Genomic DNA, 16,227 nt, shown 5'->3' with positions numbered 1-16,227 from the left:
CTGTAAGGGTTTCAGGTCAGTTGTATATATACATACATACATATATATATAAAAGTATATATATACTTTTTAAGTGTCTTGAGACCCTGGGAAATACAGTCAGCCAGTAAGAGCATAATTCACTCACCTTTGAAGGTTGATCTGAAAATTAACTCAGATGGCGTGGAAGGAGTTGTCCAATTCCATCTCCATGTTCTATCAGGGAAAAAAGATGCCACAGTTCTGTCAACCATAAGATAAAAGACACCTCTTCTTACTCATGGTTAATGAGACTAAACATGTTGAAACAGCAGGTTCTCATTACACAAATCAAGATGATTGCCCAAACTCTCCTATTAATAGTCTACAGAAAGCTGCTTCTTGGCCTCTAGTGTTTGCATTTTAACTGTGTAATAAGGTCCAAGCCTACAGAATGTGCTCCCTCCTCCACGTCTTTTTTAATAGTTGTATTTCCAGCTGGTTTTTATTTAAGGCTGGGCTTTTGATTTCTTTTAAATCTGGGCCTTGATCCAATTTGGCTGTCAATATTTCAAAGGCTCCCCTGGAAGATGGCATTATGCCAACCAGGAGAACTGGTCTACTCCCTCTGAGACATTGGAGAGTATGCCAGAGTTTCCAGTGCATATACACTGTGACTCTGAAAGAGAAAATTCCCATTTGCAGGGATACTGTACAGGGCGGTGCAGACTCATGAAATATTAAAGTTGTAAGAGTTTATATCATTAATTGAGCTGAACAGACTAATTTCACAAATGGGAATGTTGAGGATTAGAGAATGGGAGAGAATTCTGGGACAGATCTTTCTGTTAATGCTCTGGACAGTCTTTTAACTACAGTGCTACCCAGCTATCCCACTTTAGGATTAAAGCATTGTGATGAACTAGTCGGCCCCTCTCTCCACCTCTGATTTTTTTCCTTGCAGCTGAACATTTACTATGTCCTTTCCTGATATGTTAGCCTTGTCCTAGCCATACTCAGACCTTCTAACCAATACATGTGACACATCAATATGCATTTGGAAAGTTCATTGACACCTGTTTCTTCCCATTCCTCTACTTGGTATATATTGCTAGTCTTCTACCTCCTTCCAGTTACTACCGTTGTGGTAATACTTTACCCTTGATACTGCCCATATTTGTCTAATTACTCCACCTATGATCGCTCTGCTTCCTGCCTACATTTCAATCTTCTGTTCCATTGCCCAGTAACTAATCCCCATTACTTTCTCTGATGTTCCATCTATCAATCACCTATTTGTCAGTAGCAACCACTGACACCGTCTTCCTCCCTTTAAACCTTATTCAGTATAAATATTTGACTGCATACATGCAAATTCTAAGTTGTACGTGAGAACGTAATCGCACAGACAGAAGCTTGGGTGCAAGTGACACACCAGGAAAGATATGTCCAGATTGCATCCTGAAAGCCTTTGGACTTAATGGCTAATATCTCACCATGAGTGGATCTCCTACACCTCCGTGAGAAATAGAAAAAACTCACCCAGAGCAGAAAAGAGAGTTAGTGGTGTGCAGGGCGGGGGTGTACTGAGAGAATCCAATGAGGTCAGTCACTGTGGAAACAACTCCCAAGTGGATTCAAGCAAAGCAAAACTTCAGAGAATGTAATCTTAAACCTGCTTTGTTCGCAGAGATGTCATCATTTGATAATGCCCGCACATGGAAAGTGTTTGGACTCATTGATGATAAGACACTTGCATCAAAAACTTCAAGGAAACATGGATAACAATTCATAGTAAATTAAACCTCCGGGAAGTTTTGAGTCAGCAGCTACACTTTTAAAAAGTTATTCTGAAGATAATCCTGCCTATATGTGAAATGATATACATCCCAAAGCACTTAGAGATGTTGTTGGTTTTTTTTAATAGCATCACATTGAATATAATAGTCTAAATCTCCATTAATATAAAACGGAGCAAATCAAATCACAACCCGCCCTTCATTTCACATCAGGCAGCTGTTGAAAAAGGACAAGGCAGCACTTTGTGCCAAACTGGTACAGTCTATTGTATGTAACAAATGGGAAAAGATAGATGGAGAATCTTGTTTTCACTCTGTCTCCATTTGGGAAGAAAAAGTTAAAACCTGAATCTGTATGGTCTTTATATGTGTGAAATGCAGAATGTATGCCTGCAAGATGTTGACCACCCTGGCTGTTTTGTAAAGGTGGGTACAGATTGCTACTGAAGAGGGAAGGGTAGACTTGCCCTTTTTTCTCTCTTGTACCATCTGACTTTTTAACATACATCACCTTAAAAATTGAATTAGAGGAACTTGGTGGAAGTGGAGCATGCCTTCAATCCCAGCACAAAGTGTCCACCGCACAAGCTTAAAAAACTGAGTTCAGATCTCCAGAGCCTACATAAAACAGGAATGGCAGCTCACACCTTAGTTCCAATGCTCCTACAGCAAATTAAATGGGAGCCTGGAGATAGGAAATCTTCAAAGCTCACAGGCCAGCTTGCTTGGTGTGCCCTGCAGGGAATAGCAAGAGTCCCTGTGTGCAATAATGGATAAACTGAAGACGTGTCCCCAGTATGTTCCTCTGACTTCCACATATGTGGTAGGGCACACTGGCACTTACACTAATATAAACAAACCTGCACACACACATTCACAGACATTTTTGAAAAGTGAATTAAAAGAAATGAGATGAATAAGTAAACAACCAAATGTGATGAACAAGTAAGCATTCTTCACATCTACATCATGCAGACTGGCCACTCTCACACCCACATTGTGTGTTTGTGGGTTTTAAAAAATTGGGTGACTCCCATCCTTAGCAATGCATCTTTATCATGTCAGAGTGTCTTTAATGAAGCCACAAGATGCAGCTAAACTGCACTAGTTTTAGAAACTAGCTAGAGAATTGATTTCTGATTAGATCAAACTAATAACTAGAAGTAGGAAAGAATATATGGTAATAAGAAGAAAGTTTGGTGCAAAGTATTTGAGGGGAAACTAGGGTATATACCCTTACCCCATTACCCAGAACATATTCAGTGCTTGTGTGGTCTTATATTGCAAAGGGGTTTTAGGGACTAGATTTTGTTTTAATACAAAGCTTCCTGCCTTCAACATTTCTATTATTGTACTTCCTTGCTGTTGAAACTTCTCATCTTCTGGGACTTTCATTTTTGTGGTTTGTGTTGTTTGGTTCTATTTGAGTGACTTGATGCTGGCAGCTTCAGCCTTGTCTTCTATGCCACACTTGATGCTTGGAATTCTATTTCTTCTCATGACCATGAAGGCTACGAGGGAAAAGAATCATAAAGTCACCCCTGCAAGCAGTGTGAGGTTTTGATTTAGCTGTACTGAATCTATCACCTTTTGTTCCCACTTTGTAAGGTACGTCAGTATCTCTCATATAGAATGCAAAGCACTCTGGGACAGTGCGTACAGGCAGCCTACTCCCTTATGTTAGATTGTGGGTGATGACCCACGGGGTAAAACAGTTCACAGACAGAAAAGTGGAGTCAAAGACCATGATTTTTTTTTCTGAACCTCATTTACCCACTATAAAGCCTTCTACAGGATGCTTGCTGCTTTTGGAAATAACTTTCTTCATAGCATTAGAAATGAAATTTTTCTTTCTTTAGGATGGTAGCAAGAATCTATTTATTCTCTGTGAAACCTTTATTGAAAACTCAAAGAAAACCTATTATTGATTAGAAACAATGAATGAATATACTATGTGAATCCAGGACATATATAGTAAACATACATGATCAATGTCCATGTGGATACCATTTGAACAGGATTAGCTGCAGATATTTAAAATGTCTTTAGGAAAATGTGAATAGACACACACGGCCCCAGAGCATGAGTAGGACTTGGTTTCCCAAGAAGAAAAGAAAGATCTGTATTTGTTCAAGGTCTATTTACTGAACTGTAGCTATGTCCCAGACAGTGTTTAATATAATAGAGGGTCACTAACACAAGACCACAAGCCCTAATAAAAACATCACTCTAACAGGAAAATACACCCAACAAAGTAAATGTATAAACACGTAAACCATCTATACTTATAAGCAAAATGTTAATGAGAGGCATAATAATAATATATGATAACAGACAATTGTCATCACTTTTAAGGGAGTGGTATTTGAAATTGTAATTATGGTGGTGGTGATCTTTCAGTGAGAAGGAAAGTGTGACCTCTCAATTGGTTAAAAATCTTAAGAAGATTATAGAAGAACAGAATATAAATAATGAGAAGCCCACAAAGAGTTCAGGCTGAGATGTTTTGAAAGTAAAGTTGTTAGGATTTGCTGAGGGCTGAAAGGGAGGTATTCATAAAAGTTCCTGGGAGCAGACAAAATTCTTTATTGGATATATTTCATTTAAAATCAATTAAACAAATGAACAGAGAAGCCCTGAACTCAAGGAAGTGGTTTGGGCCTAAGATAAAGTCTGAACTGATGAGGATGTGAGGCAGATTTTAAAAGGTTAGCTGGAGGCCTGGAGAAGAAGGCAGGAAAAAAGGGAAATTGCGGCTGACCTTCAGATGGTCCATACTCAGAAGCTAGGGCAACGACCAGGATCAGAACAGGAGCTTAAGGGATGTCCAACAAGTTGTGAACAGGTCATAGCAGCTGTGTAAGCCTGTAGTACAAATAATAAAAAAACAAAACAAAACAACAACAACAACAACAACAAAAACCAGAGTCAGGTATTGGGGTTCAACCAGAAAACCAGAAAAGGAAAGCAGTTAAGCCACTAGAGAAATTTTTACCTCTACTCAGACTGAGCGATCACAGACTAAGCTTCTCTCTTCTATTTTAGTACTGGAATTAAGGGTGTGAGGCACTAAACTACCTGGATTTGCTTCTGCATTTTGTAGTCCAGGGTGGTCTTGAACTCACAGAGATGTATTCACCTCTGTTTCCCAAATCCTGGGATTAAAGGTGTGTGCCACCACTGCCTGACCTCTAGTGACTTAGCTTTGCCCTTCTGATCGTCAGGCAACATTTATTTATTAAGACATAAATAAAATATCACTATATAAGTCATCCTAAAATGATACATTACAAGTAGAGGAGCCCTGCAGAGTTTTGTACAGAGAGAATCTACCAGAAGATGACAAAGGACCTGCCTGGAGTTTTAGAGGGACTTGACTCTGCCACCTTCACCTCAAACCCCAAGTGTCAAGACCTTGTGAGTAGATGTTATTTCCAGACACTTTAGACACTTCATTGCTACAGCCATGGGAAACTAATACACCCACTTGGTGACACCTAAAGCCATTTCAGGAATGGACTACAGAGATTCCAGAACATAAAATACATCCTATGATTTAAGATGACAAATTATTTTAAAGCTATAATGTCAAAATACATGAACGGGTGTCGTGGAGGGGGTATATGGGCTTTAGAACATTAACCACTCTGTCTTCCCACCTTTTCCACTTTCTGATCTCTAAAGCCAATGGGTGTTGATACTGGACAATAGAGAGAATAGCATCGGCCTCATAGAGTTCTGCAAGTTCTCCATGATTTCTAGTGCAGAGGTCTCTGGCAAACACTGCAGTAAAAACCAAAATGAGTTTTTCTTGTCCCCAGGAATACTTAGGCCTTGACCTAACCACTCAGTTGGACATGCAGGCCTCATAAGGCTGTCAGAAAGGGCAGCCTGCTCAGGAGTTCAGATACTGTGACTCCAGGCAAGTGTATCTGTCAGGAGAAGAAGAGGTGAAAAGAGTTAAAAGAGAGAGGTCAGACATGTCCCCTCTAACCCTCATTCCCCTGGAGAGTAACTAGCATTCTCTCCTCTTAGAAATCCTGGAGAAAAGAGCTAAGCGTTCTGGTCTAATAACGATGGGCTTAAGTATCAGGCTAAGAGATTATATTTCAACCCGCCAGCAAAGATGACTTCTAGCTAGGGAAATCTGAATTTCCATAATGCTGTGCAGCATTTAATAGTACCCAGTGGGCATGGATAGTTATGGCACTCCTTAAGTCTAATTACAATGGAGTCTAAGCCAAAAAGCTCCAAGTGAATAAGCATTTGACTCCTAGGCTGTGTGATATTTAATACAGCAGAATTTGAAACAAAGCAAAGCGTGTAGACTCCATGTTGCCCCTTTTATCACTAAGAAATATCTGAGGTCTGGGCTTCAGTTTTACCATACTCAACTTTTATCATTGAGATCACCTTGAGCCAGACTCCTTACCCTTTTAACATTTGGTGTATAATTCAATAACGAAAACTGATACAGTCCCTAAAAGACTACCTGTCTGTGGTGATCATGTATTATTCTGTTTATTTGATGCCTCTGCTCAATAATACTGCCTTTTCTTCTTCAAATTGGTACAATTTGTTCTAATTAGACAGCTTCCAAATGTCTATGTGATCATATGAAGATACCTTAGTTTTCAGAAAATTCTTTCTCACAGGTCTGGAACCTGAGACTTCCAGAGTCCAAGTGCCAACATACAGGGCATCTGTTGAATACCTGTTTTCTGTTTTAGAGGGGGCACCATTATGTTGTTTCCTCACATGATCATGATGGAAGGGGCTGACTTACACTCTAGGGTACATACAAGGAAACTAATATTGATCATGAGAGTGTAACTTTCACTGTCAACTTTGACTGGATTATACATTGCTTCTGGGTATGTTTGCTTCCAGAGAAGTTTAACTGGGGAGGGAAAATCCACCATGAATATGGGTGACACCAGCCCACAGGCTGGGATTCTGCACTGAATAAAAAAGAAATGAGAAATTGCTAGTCTCTTCTTGCTTTCTGACTTTGGATACATCGTGCCTAGATGCCTTCTATTCCCAAAGTCTTTCCTACCGAGATGGGCTTTACACTCAAACTATGAGCCAAGAGAACTCTACTTAAATTGCTTTTGTTGGAGTTTCTTCTTAATAGTAAGAAAGGTAACTGCTACAGAGAATTCCACTCTAATGAAAAGTCAGTTCCTCAAATCTCTCTTAACAGTATCACTTGAGGTTTAGAATTTCAACTCATGAATTTTGGTAGTTTGTAAATATTCAACCATAGCAGAAAGCATAAGAGCTTTGCAACTGTATGTGACTCTGAGTTGTACTGGTGAGGAAAATGACTGTCTTCATACAAATGCCTTCTTGTTCCTTCTATAAAATAGCCAGTCTGAGGATATCCAGCAGGATTTAGTAAGAAGGACGAAATGTGGAAATGAGAAGGTAGGATGTGCATTGATTTTTGTGCAAGAGAGAAGACAACCCATCCTCAGAAGGAGGCAAATTTGCAGATGGATTTCGGATTTTTCTGAAAAAAAAAACAACAACAAAAAGAAAACTCACAACACAATAGGTCAGAAAAGTAACAAGAGGCCTAGTACCTTTATTTGAACTGTCTTGGAGTATGCAAATTTAAAGTTAATCCTAGGGCTAGGGAGATGTCTCAGTGGACAAAGGCACAATACCTAGGACCCACATGTAGGAAGAGAACAAACTTCTGTCCTGGATTCACACACACACACACACACACACACACACAGAGAGAGAGAGAGAGAGACAGAGAGAGAGAGAGAGAGAGAGATTAATAAAATTCAGTAACCAAAGTATCTGCTATGTGCTATTTTCAGTGGTAGGTGTTTAATGGCGAATCAATCCCACACCAGTTATGTTTTAAAGGGGTATTTATTTTGGGGGGTAAAACTTACATATACCATAAACCGTCAGGAAGGGAGCCTAGTCACTGGAGCAGGAGCCGGAACCAAGAGGCCGAGCCGAGCTTGCCGCTCTTCTTTTAAAGAGAAATATACCACGCCCCAGTGGGCTGGTATTTCAGCAGCTATTGGCTGATGGAGCGGAAGGCGCTCCTGCAACACTGTGGGCTCGTGCTTCAGCGACTATTGGCTGAAGCAGCGGAAGGTACTCCAGCAACAGGTGTTAGGTATATTTCTTAAGACGAGCCTCTTCGCTGACACAAATAATTCCAATCAGACCAAATTAAACCAAATAAAAGATGCCCATGTTTAATGCAGCACTCCCTCGTGGCTGGGAAAGCATGGTGAGAGAGCAGAGAGCAGGGAAGACCACGCGAAACCCAGAGACCATGTGTTTTTTTTTATGGGCAGCAGCCAAAATAGCCTGTGGGAGTGATCCACTGCTTGGCGGGCTTTTTGGCCCTTCCTGGGTATAGGGGCCACTGCTTGGTGGGCTTTTCCAGAAGTGGAGTCCATACCAAGGCAACTCCCAGGAGAGGGGCTTGAAATGGATGCCAGGGTCCAGGGGCTGGGATGATGCTTTCAATCAATCATCCCAGACTCCTTGAATATAGGAGTGTCAGGGGATTGGGTCTCATTTTCAACCAAACAGTAGGGTCTTACCAACAGGGCCTGGTGGTTGGCCAAAAGTGATGGTTATAGTCTATATTGTCTTGGAGGTTGCCAGTATAACCCTGACTAGGAACTTGACTAGGAACTAGGAATTTTCAGCTTTTTCTTTGCAATTTCAGTTCCATTTAAATGCTGACTACCATAGACTTCTCATACCCTGACCATACTCCATGGCTCTGCATCATCGCCACAACTGCCAGAAGCAGCAGGTTTACAAGGCACAGTGGCTTTCAGTCTTTGACCTTCTAGGCCTGGTTTACCAGATCCCTTTTAGCATGTTTTCTACTAGAAAAGTGGCTGTATGGAGCAAAACAAAGTGAGTCTGTCATACACCACAGGGGACTTGCTCTAGACTTGTTTCTTAATAAATAAATTTCACAGACCTCATGTCATATATATGTTATTACAGTTAAAGCCCTGATGTCCTAGCTACTTCATAACCTGGTGTAGGCACCATGGAGAGATGGTTGCCACCATGGGGTGTCCTAGTCTCCCTAGATGGGTAAGATGAGTGAGGTTTTTTTCAAAGCTCACTCATTACAGTGTCTTTGAAGATGGCTTATAGTTTTGCTTTGTTTACCTTCTGATTTTTGCATTATATTTTTATATAACTAGAATATTAATATCATTAAAACCCAGAAGTCTTTTTTTTTTCTTTTTGCTTTTTTGAGACAGGGTTTCACTGTAGTTTTAGAGTCTGTCATGGAACTAGCTCTTGTAGACGAGGCTGGCCTCAAACTCATAGAGATCCTCCTGCCTCTGCCTCCCAAGTGCCGGGATTAAAGGCATGCACCACCACCACCCTGCTTAAAAACCAGAAGTCTTAAATGTGCAGTTTAATGTACTTTAAGTTCTGTAACCACATATACCTTTTGGGGTTTGTTTGTAATTTTTAATTTGTTGATGATCAATATGTGTATGTATCTTTGATGTGTGAGAACGTGCATGTTACAGTGTGCTTATAGAGATCAGAAGATGCCTTTGTGGAGTTGGCTCCCAGTCTGCCTTTACATGGGTTCTAGGGATAGAACTCAGATGAACGATTTGTGCATGTAGGTCCTTTACCTACTGAGCCAGCCCAATTAATGTCTGGGTTTGGGGGGTTTTCTTTGTTCATTTGTTTTTGTTGCTACTGTTTGTTCTTTGTTTTGTTCGCTAGGGTTTTGTCCTAGAGCTTCAAGCATGCTGAGTAAGTACTATACAACTGAGCCATAGCCTGTAAAGATACAATAAGACTGTCTCAGAACCTTTGGCCACTCCCTTCCCATGTGTCCATCAGCCACCCAGAGTGCCACTCTCTTGCCATCCCTCTAGTGTGTTATTTTCTTTATTTCCTTTATCTTACATCTGTTTTATGTGTCTTTGACCACCATATAAACAGTTTACACCATGACCCTTCTATGTCTGCCCTTTTTAGTTTTTTTTACCCATGCTGTATTCATTATTGCCTACCTACTTTTTAATTGATGGACATTGAAGTGGATTTAAGCTTTTTTTGCATTTTCTTATTTGTTTGAACTTTTGATACCATGACTCAATCTGTAACTATGTTGTAAGGGAGGCTATTTGTTTATTTCCCAGCCACCCAGACTGCCAAAATAATCACACAGAGACTATATTATTTGCAGTATTGTTTGGCCAATTTAGCTTAAGTGTACTGCTAGTTAGCTCTTACATCTAAAATTAACCCAATTCTATTATTTTATATTTTACCAAGAGACTCATGGCCTACCAGCAAGGTTTCAACTGACAGTTCACATCTTTCTCCTGTGGGGGCTCCATTGCGACTCCTGACTCTGCCTCCTTTCTCCAGCATTCAGTTTAGTTTTCCCCCCCTATCTCTACTCTACCCTATCACAGACTAAGGCAGATTCTTTATTCATTAACCCATAAAAGCAACAAATATACAGAAGGACCTCCCACACCATAACTATGTTAAGCAAGTCTCTCTTTTTGTCATGTGAACATTTCTGTGGGATAAGAATCTGAGAAGAATAGCGGTAAAAAACAATGACATCTTGAATTTTGCATGCAAATGGATGGAAATAGAAAACACTTTATGAGTGAGGTAACCCAGACCCAAAAAGAGGAATATGGTATGTACTCACTCATAAGTGGATTCTAGCCATAGTTAAAGGTCTTTGAGCCTATAATTCGTGATCCTAGAGAAGCTAAATAAGGTGAACCTGAAGAAAATCATATAGTTATCCTCCTGGATATTAGAAGTAGACAAGATTGCCAGGCAAACTTGGGTGCACGGGGGGGGGGGGGGTGGAAGTAAGGAGAGATGGTTAGGGAGAGGGGAGAGGGGGAGGATTGGGGACGACTTGGGGGAATGGGAGGGGGGAGGGAGGAAGGATGGTTATGGGAGCAGGAAAGTATATATCTCAACTAAGGGAGCCATTTTAGGGTTTGCAAGAGACTTGATTCTGGAGGGGTTCCCAGGCCCAAGGAGAGGTCCCCAGATTGTTCCCTGGGCAGCAGAGGAGAGGGTGCCTGAACTGGCCTTGTCCCATAACCATACTGATGAATATTTTGCATGTCACCATAGAACCTTCATCTGGCGATGGATGGAGATAGAGACAGAGACACACATTGGAACACTAGACTTAACTCCCTAGGTCCAAATGAGAAGCAGAGGGAGGGAGAACGTGAGCAAGGAAGGCAGAACCAGAGGGAACCTTCATCCGACGATGGATGGAGATAGAGACGGAGACCCACATTGGAGCACTGGACTGAGTCCCCAAGGTCCAAATGAGGAGCAGAAGGAGGGAGAACATGAAAAAGGAAGTCAGGACCGCAAGGGTGCGTTCACCCACTGATACATGGGGACTGATCGAAAGAGAGCTCACCAAGGCCAGCTGGACTGGGACTGAACGAGCATGTGATCAAACCGGATTCTCTGAATGTGGCTGACATGGGTGCTGACTGAGAAGCCATTGACAATGGCACTGGGTCTTGTTTCGTCTGCATGTACTGGCTTTTTTGGATCCTGGTCTGTTTGGATGCTCACCTTCCTGGACCTGGAGGGAGGGGGGAGGAACTTGGACTTCCCACAGGGCAGGAAACCCTGACAGCTCTTGGGACTGGAGAGGGAGGAGGAGAGGGAGTTGGGGGAGCAGGAGGGTACTGGGAGCAGGGGAGGAAGTGGAAATTCTTATAAATAAATAAATAAGAAAAAAACAAACAAACAAACAAACAAAAAAGAATCTGAGAAGAAGCCTGATCCACGAGTTTACAAGGATGACTCCAGCTAAGAAAGACTCCTGGCAGTAGTGAATGCATAGACTGAGCTGGCTGTCCCCTATAATTGGATTGGTGACTAACCCAGTTGTCATCAGAGAGCCTTCATCCAATGATTGATGAAGGCAAATTCAGAGTTCCATACTGGGCTAAGCTTGGTGAGCCCTGCTGAGGTGAGGGTGGAGGGATGGTAGGAGCCAGGGGTGTGTCAGGGACATCACAGGGAAGCCCACAGAAACAGTTAGCCTGGTTCATGGGCTATCTCAGAGTCTGAACTGACAACCAGGGAGCCTGCATGGGACTGACCTAGGCCCTCTGCAAATATGTGACAATTACATAACTTGGTCTATTTGTGGAACTCCTGGCAATAGGAGCAGGAGCTGTCCCTGGCGCTTTGGCTGGCACTTGGAAACCTATTCCTCATGCTGGATGTCTTGCCCAGCCAAAATACAGGGGGAGGTGCTTGGTCTTATGGCAGCTTGATGTTCCATGTTTTGCTGATGCCCATGGAAAGCCTCCCCATTTCTGAATAAATTCAAAGAGGGGGTGCATTGAGAGGGGCAGAGGGGAAGTGTTAGAAGAGAGTTGAAAGAAAGGAGGGAAGGGAAACTGTGATTGAGATGTAAAATTAAATAAGTTAACAAAATAAAAAATTTCTGCAAGAATTCTCAAGGCAATATATATGAGTACATATGTGTATATAATATATACATTTATAAATAAATAACTCATTTTGTAAATACAAAAAAAGAATCTGGGAAGAAATTCATGATTATAAAGTTGCTGTATATGAAAGATTATAACAAATTTTCCTACAGTTTTCCTGTTCTATATCACATCCCTTCTAAGAATGCTATCAGTCATCTTGCTTATACACTCTCCCTGAAGGTTGATACCAGCTGTCTTTGGTAGTCTAGCCAGTCTATTTTGTACTAGTATATCATCCAGTCTAATTTATATCTAACAGTGGATTCAATATGCATTTCTCTAATATCTAACTTTGATAAGTGTCATTTCTTGCGATTACTGAACCCTGCATGTCTTCTCTTATGTGGAATCTGCCCTAGTCTTTTCTTCACAAGTTTTAAAGCTTGTCTCTTTATTATTGAACTGTAGGAACTGATTATGTACTAGAAATATAAACCCATTTCCAGATGTAGAATTATAAATTATTTCTTTCAATTTGTGCCTTGTCATTTCATTTCAGAAAGTTGCTTTTGATGAGCCGAGGCATTCATTTTTAACAAGTTCAGTCTGCCACCTGATTATCAGCATTTATGGCCGAACATCATGTGGAGAAAAGCATCCCTACAGTGAAGCCCCAGTGGTGCTTTCCTATGCAATATTAGCTCTTACGCTTAGGCTTGTAGCATCCTGAGCTACATTTTTGATGGAAAGTATGCTTCAAGTCGTTCCTTTCTCTTCTCTCTGAGGCAGGATCTTATGTACCAGTGGCCTTGAATGAGCTGTGTGGCTAAAGATGTCTTTGACCTTCTGATTCTGATGCTTTTCCTTGCAGTGCTGGGGGTTGAATCCAGAATTCCATGCATGCCACACCATGACTCTCAGCTTGGGCTGATGGCCAGGCCAATATGCTGTGTTGTTGCAGACAATACAACATTTTCTCTGTTAGTCTGCTCTGGCATCTCAGTCAAAGATCACTTAATCTGGATTCTCTCTCACGTTTTTCTGGTTTATAAATCCTTGTCTATGATAACATACTGCCTTATTATGATGACTTTGTGATCTTAAATGCATTCTTTTCCAAGGTAGATTTTAGGGTCAGCTTGCTAGTGTCTATGAAATTGCAATGTAATTTTGACCGGAATCATATTTTGAGAGAAATAATAATCATATTTAGCCTTCTAGCCAAATAAGCAAGCAAATAAATAAATACAATCACTAAATTAGGCCCCTGTGCCCTCTCCACAGCATCCCTGGCTTTCAACATATAGGTCTTTGTACACCTTACAACAGATTCATTCCTACTTAGTTTAGTATTTTTTTTAGTACTAGATTTAAAACTCTTGGAGTTTTAAACTTTCCTTTTCTGAGAAAGTATGGACATGATCTTGCTATTTGTTCATCAGCTCTGGCTCCTGAGACCCACGATCTGTTAATCAGACCTCCGATTTTGTACGGTCTCTTTAAGAATTTATAACTACCCAACCAGGTCAGCCTTCAGGTACTTTTGTTTCTTTACACCCGTTATTTCTGTTTCCTTCGTTGTTGCCTCTTGTCCAGTTGTACCAGTCACTGACTTAACCATGAATGTTTTTTCTACCTTTCTCTGGTTTTGCTGACCTAAGATTTATATTTTTACACCATTTTAGGTAGATCTCACTGTGACATGAAATTGACAGCTGAGGTATCTTTTCCTTCTTCCTTCTCAGTTTGAAGACAGCTCTTTCACTACCTTCTGCCTACCTTCGTTTTTTGTGAGAACTAAGCTATCACTGTGATTAATACTCACGTATTCCATGTGTCTTCTGTTGACTCCAATTCATTTTGAGGAATTTCTTTATTTGGAGCATTTACTACCCAGCAATGCCGTGCCATGCTGTTGTTTCATTTGCATTGATTTGCCCAGCAGTCACGGAGATTTCGTAAGGGTCCAAAGAGAACAGTCACATCTCTAATATTTACTTTGTCCGACCAGTCTGCAAACTGTGACCAGGAGAAACAGAAAAGTGTGGTGCTGAGAGAGAAGCATACCTAGTCAGGGTAGCTGCTGAACTACTGAGCAAATACCCAGACTTTGAATGGCTGCTGTCTGCAGAGCAAGGTCTTCTCTCTAGAGCCTCCCCATGCTCAAGGCTGAAGAGGGCCTTCCTAGCCATCCTTCTGCACATCGGTTTTTCTAGGAGCTTGCTTTCTTCAAGCAACATTGGATAGTGTTAAGCAACGAACACTGAAGAGTGGCAAGGCAGAAGCTGTTCAGTAAACATTTATATACAACATCTGTTGCCAGAGACACAAAGCCTGAGGTTTGCTGGCTTTATTTTTGCCACTTGTGACTTAGCATTTTCAATCTCTCTTTTACCCTGGAGGTCACACTTGCTACTCCCAAACACTTCCACACCCTTCACAATCTCATTACCTCATAGTTCTGATGGTTGAGACTAGCTTTTATTTCCCCATGCTATCAGTTAGTGGAAACTCTGGGACTGGAACTGGCTGTGATGTTAGAACCCTGCTCCAGGGGAGCAAGGGCTCTCAGGAACTGCTAACAGTCACAAGATCTTTCCATTTATGTCAATCCCACGCCCTTCTTCACTATTGGCTCCTATTTTCCTTTGCCGGAAGCCCTGTATGCCTTCCAGAACCAGCTGGATCCATGCAACACTGTGAAATGGAAGGTCCATATATTCAAATGTAATCCTCTCCTTGGGAGAAAACTTCAGCACATGACAAAACAGACCGGATGAGTAAGCATGCAGCACCTTCCCATTGCCAGCATCAGCGATTATTTTGAAGCATGATTTTCTCTTGGTTCTACATTTTTGCATTTAAGCTTCAATTGCTCCCAATGTTTCTTGATTTCATACAAATTATCATTCCTGCCCTCCCTGCCTCTCTTCCTTGCTCTTAAACAGTGTTTTCTGACAATGAAAGGCGATAGTGATTATCACCTGGTGTGTGTCTCAGTATGGCTTCAGTGAGAGATCAAGGGTTGAATTCACCTGGCAGGAAAGGTGATCAAAGCTTCAGTACTGAGGACAGTCTTAGTTCTGTCCTGGACAGAAGAATGCATGTGCATGTTGATGCCTAGGCATGGTGGAGTTCATAGAGACTGTGAAGTTCGTAGTGGAGTTCAAGTGCTGGCTTGGTTTCCAGCAATGGCCACTGCGTTGACTCACCAACTGATCTGAACCTCAATGTAGCGTGGATCTCACCCTCTCTCCTTCCTTTCAGTCATGCAGGAAAACACTGTTTTTGCCTTCGTTACACAGCCAGGCCTCCTGCAGAACATATCTGCAAAGGCTCAGGACACCATTCCTGCCGTGTTGCCTCCAGCAGAGCCATCTGAATAAACGTGCCTCAATGATAGGAACAGAATGGACAGCTGGAAGCAGCTCTCCAATGTCTTAGGTTGGATTCCTTGAGTCTATGATGTTAAAATCCTAATAGAAATTTATTCGTCCCTTACTTGCGATAGATCTGCCCAGAGTAGGCCTTATGCGGATCAACCTTTAAAAAATATCGGATATACTTCCTGCTCCCTCTTTGTAATCTATCTAGTTCTAGAGGATGAACGTTTTATTTTTTTAATTCTTCGTATCTGTCTTATGAAGACAACCACAAATTCTTCTGTAGAACATACCCTGTCAGCCTGCTGCCTCTGAGAATCTTATTCCTTTTCTCCATGGTCCTTTTGTGTGTGAATTAGAGCAATTGATTTAAGTCTTGGGTTGCCTTCTAATGATTTCACTGTATATAAAAAAAATCAAAGATGGATGGATCCTTGGGCCAAGAGGAGGCTTCAGAGGTCCAGAGTTTTTCTGTGGGCATGAAAAAATTCACACAAGGCTGCCAAGTGATTTGCCCAAAGTCAAGTGGGAAGTCAGTACCCTGATAGGAAATAGAATCCAGAGCTCTCTGATGCTCATGCAGTGCTCACCATGCACAGCAAAAGA

At 41.4% G+C, this 16,227-nt stretch overlaps 1 long non-coding RNA gene across 1 annotated transcript; it reads right to left on the bottom strand.

The window, feature by feature from the left end:
- Positions 1-1,856: 1,856 nt before the first annotated feature.
- Positions 1,857-14,187, bottom strand: LOC146893876 (uncharacterized). Its single transcript, XR_015002743.1, has 3 exons — positions 14,064-14,187; positions 4,519-4,622; positions 1,857-3,268 (listed from the first exon to the last, which is right to left on the bottom strand). It is a non-coding gene; the product is annotated as an uncharacterized LOC146893876 (long non-coding RNA).
- Positions 14,188-16,227: the final 2,040 nt, after the last annotated feature.

This window comes from Myodes glareolus, chromosome 8 (assembly GCF_982192425.1).
Source record: "Myodes glareolus chromosome 8, mMyoGla1.1, whole genome shotgun sequence".
Lineage (NCBI taxonomy): Eukaryota > Metazoa > Chordata > Mammalia > Rodentia > Cricetidae > Myodes > Myodes glareolus.
This window is presented reverse-complemented; position numbering and strand designations above follow the sequence as displayed.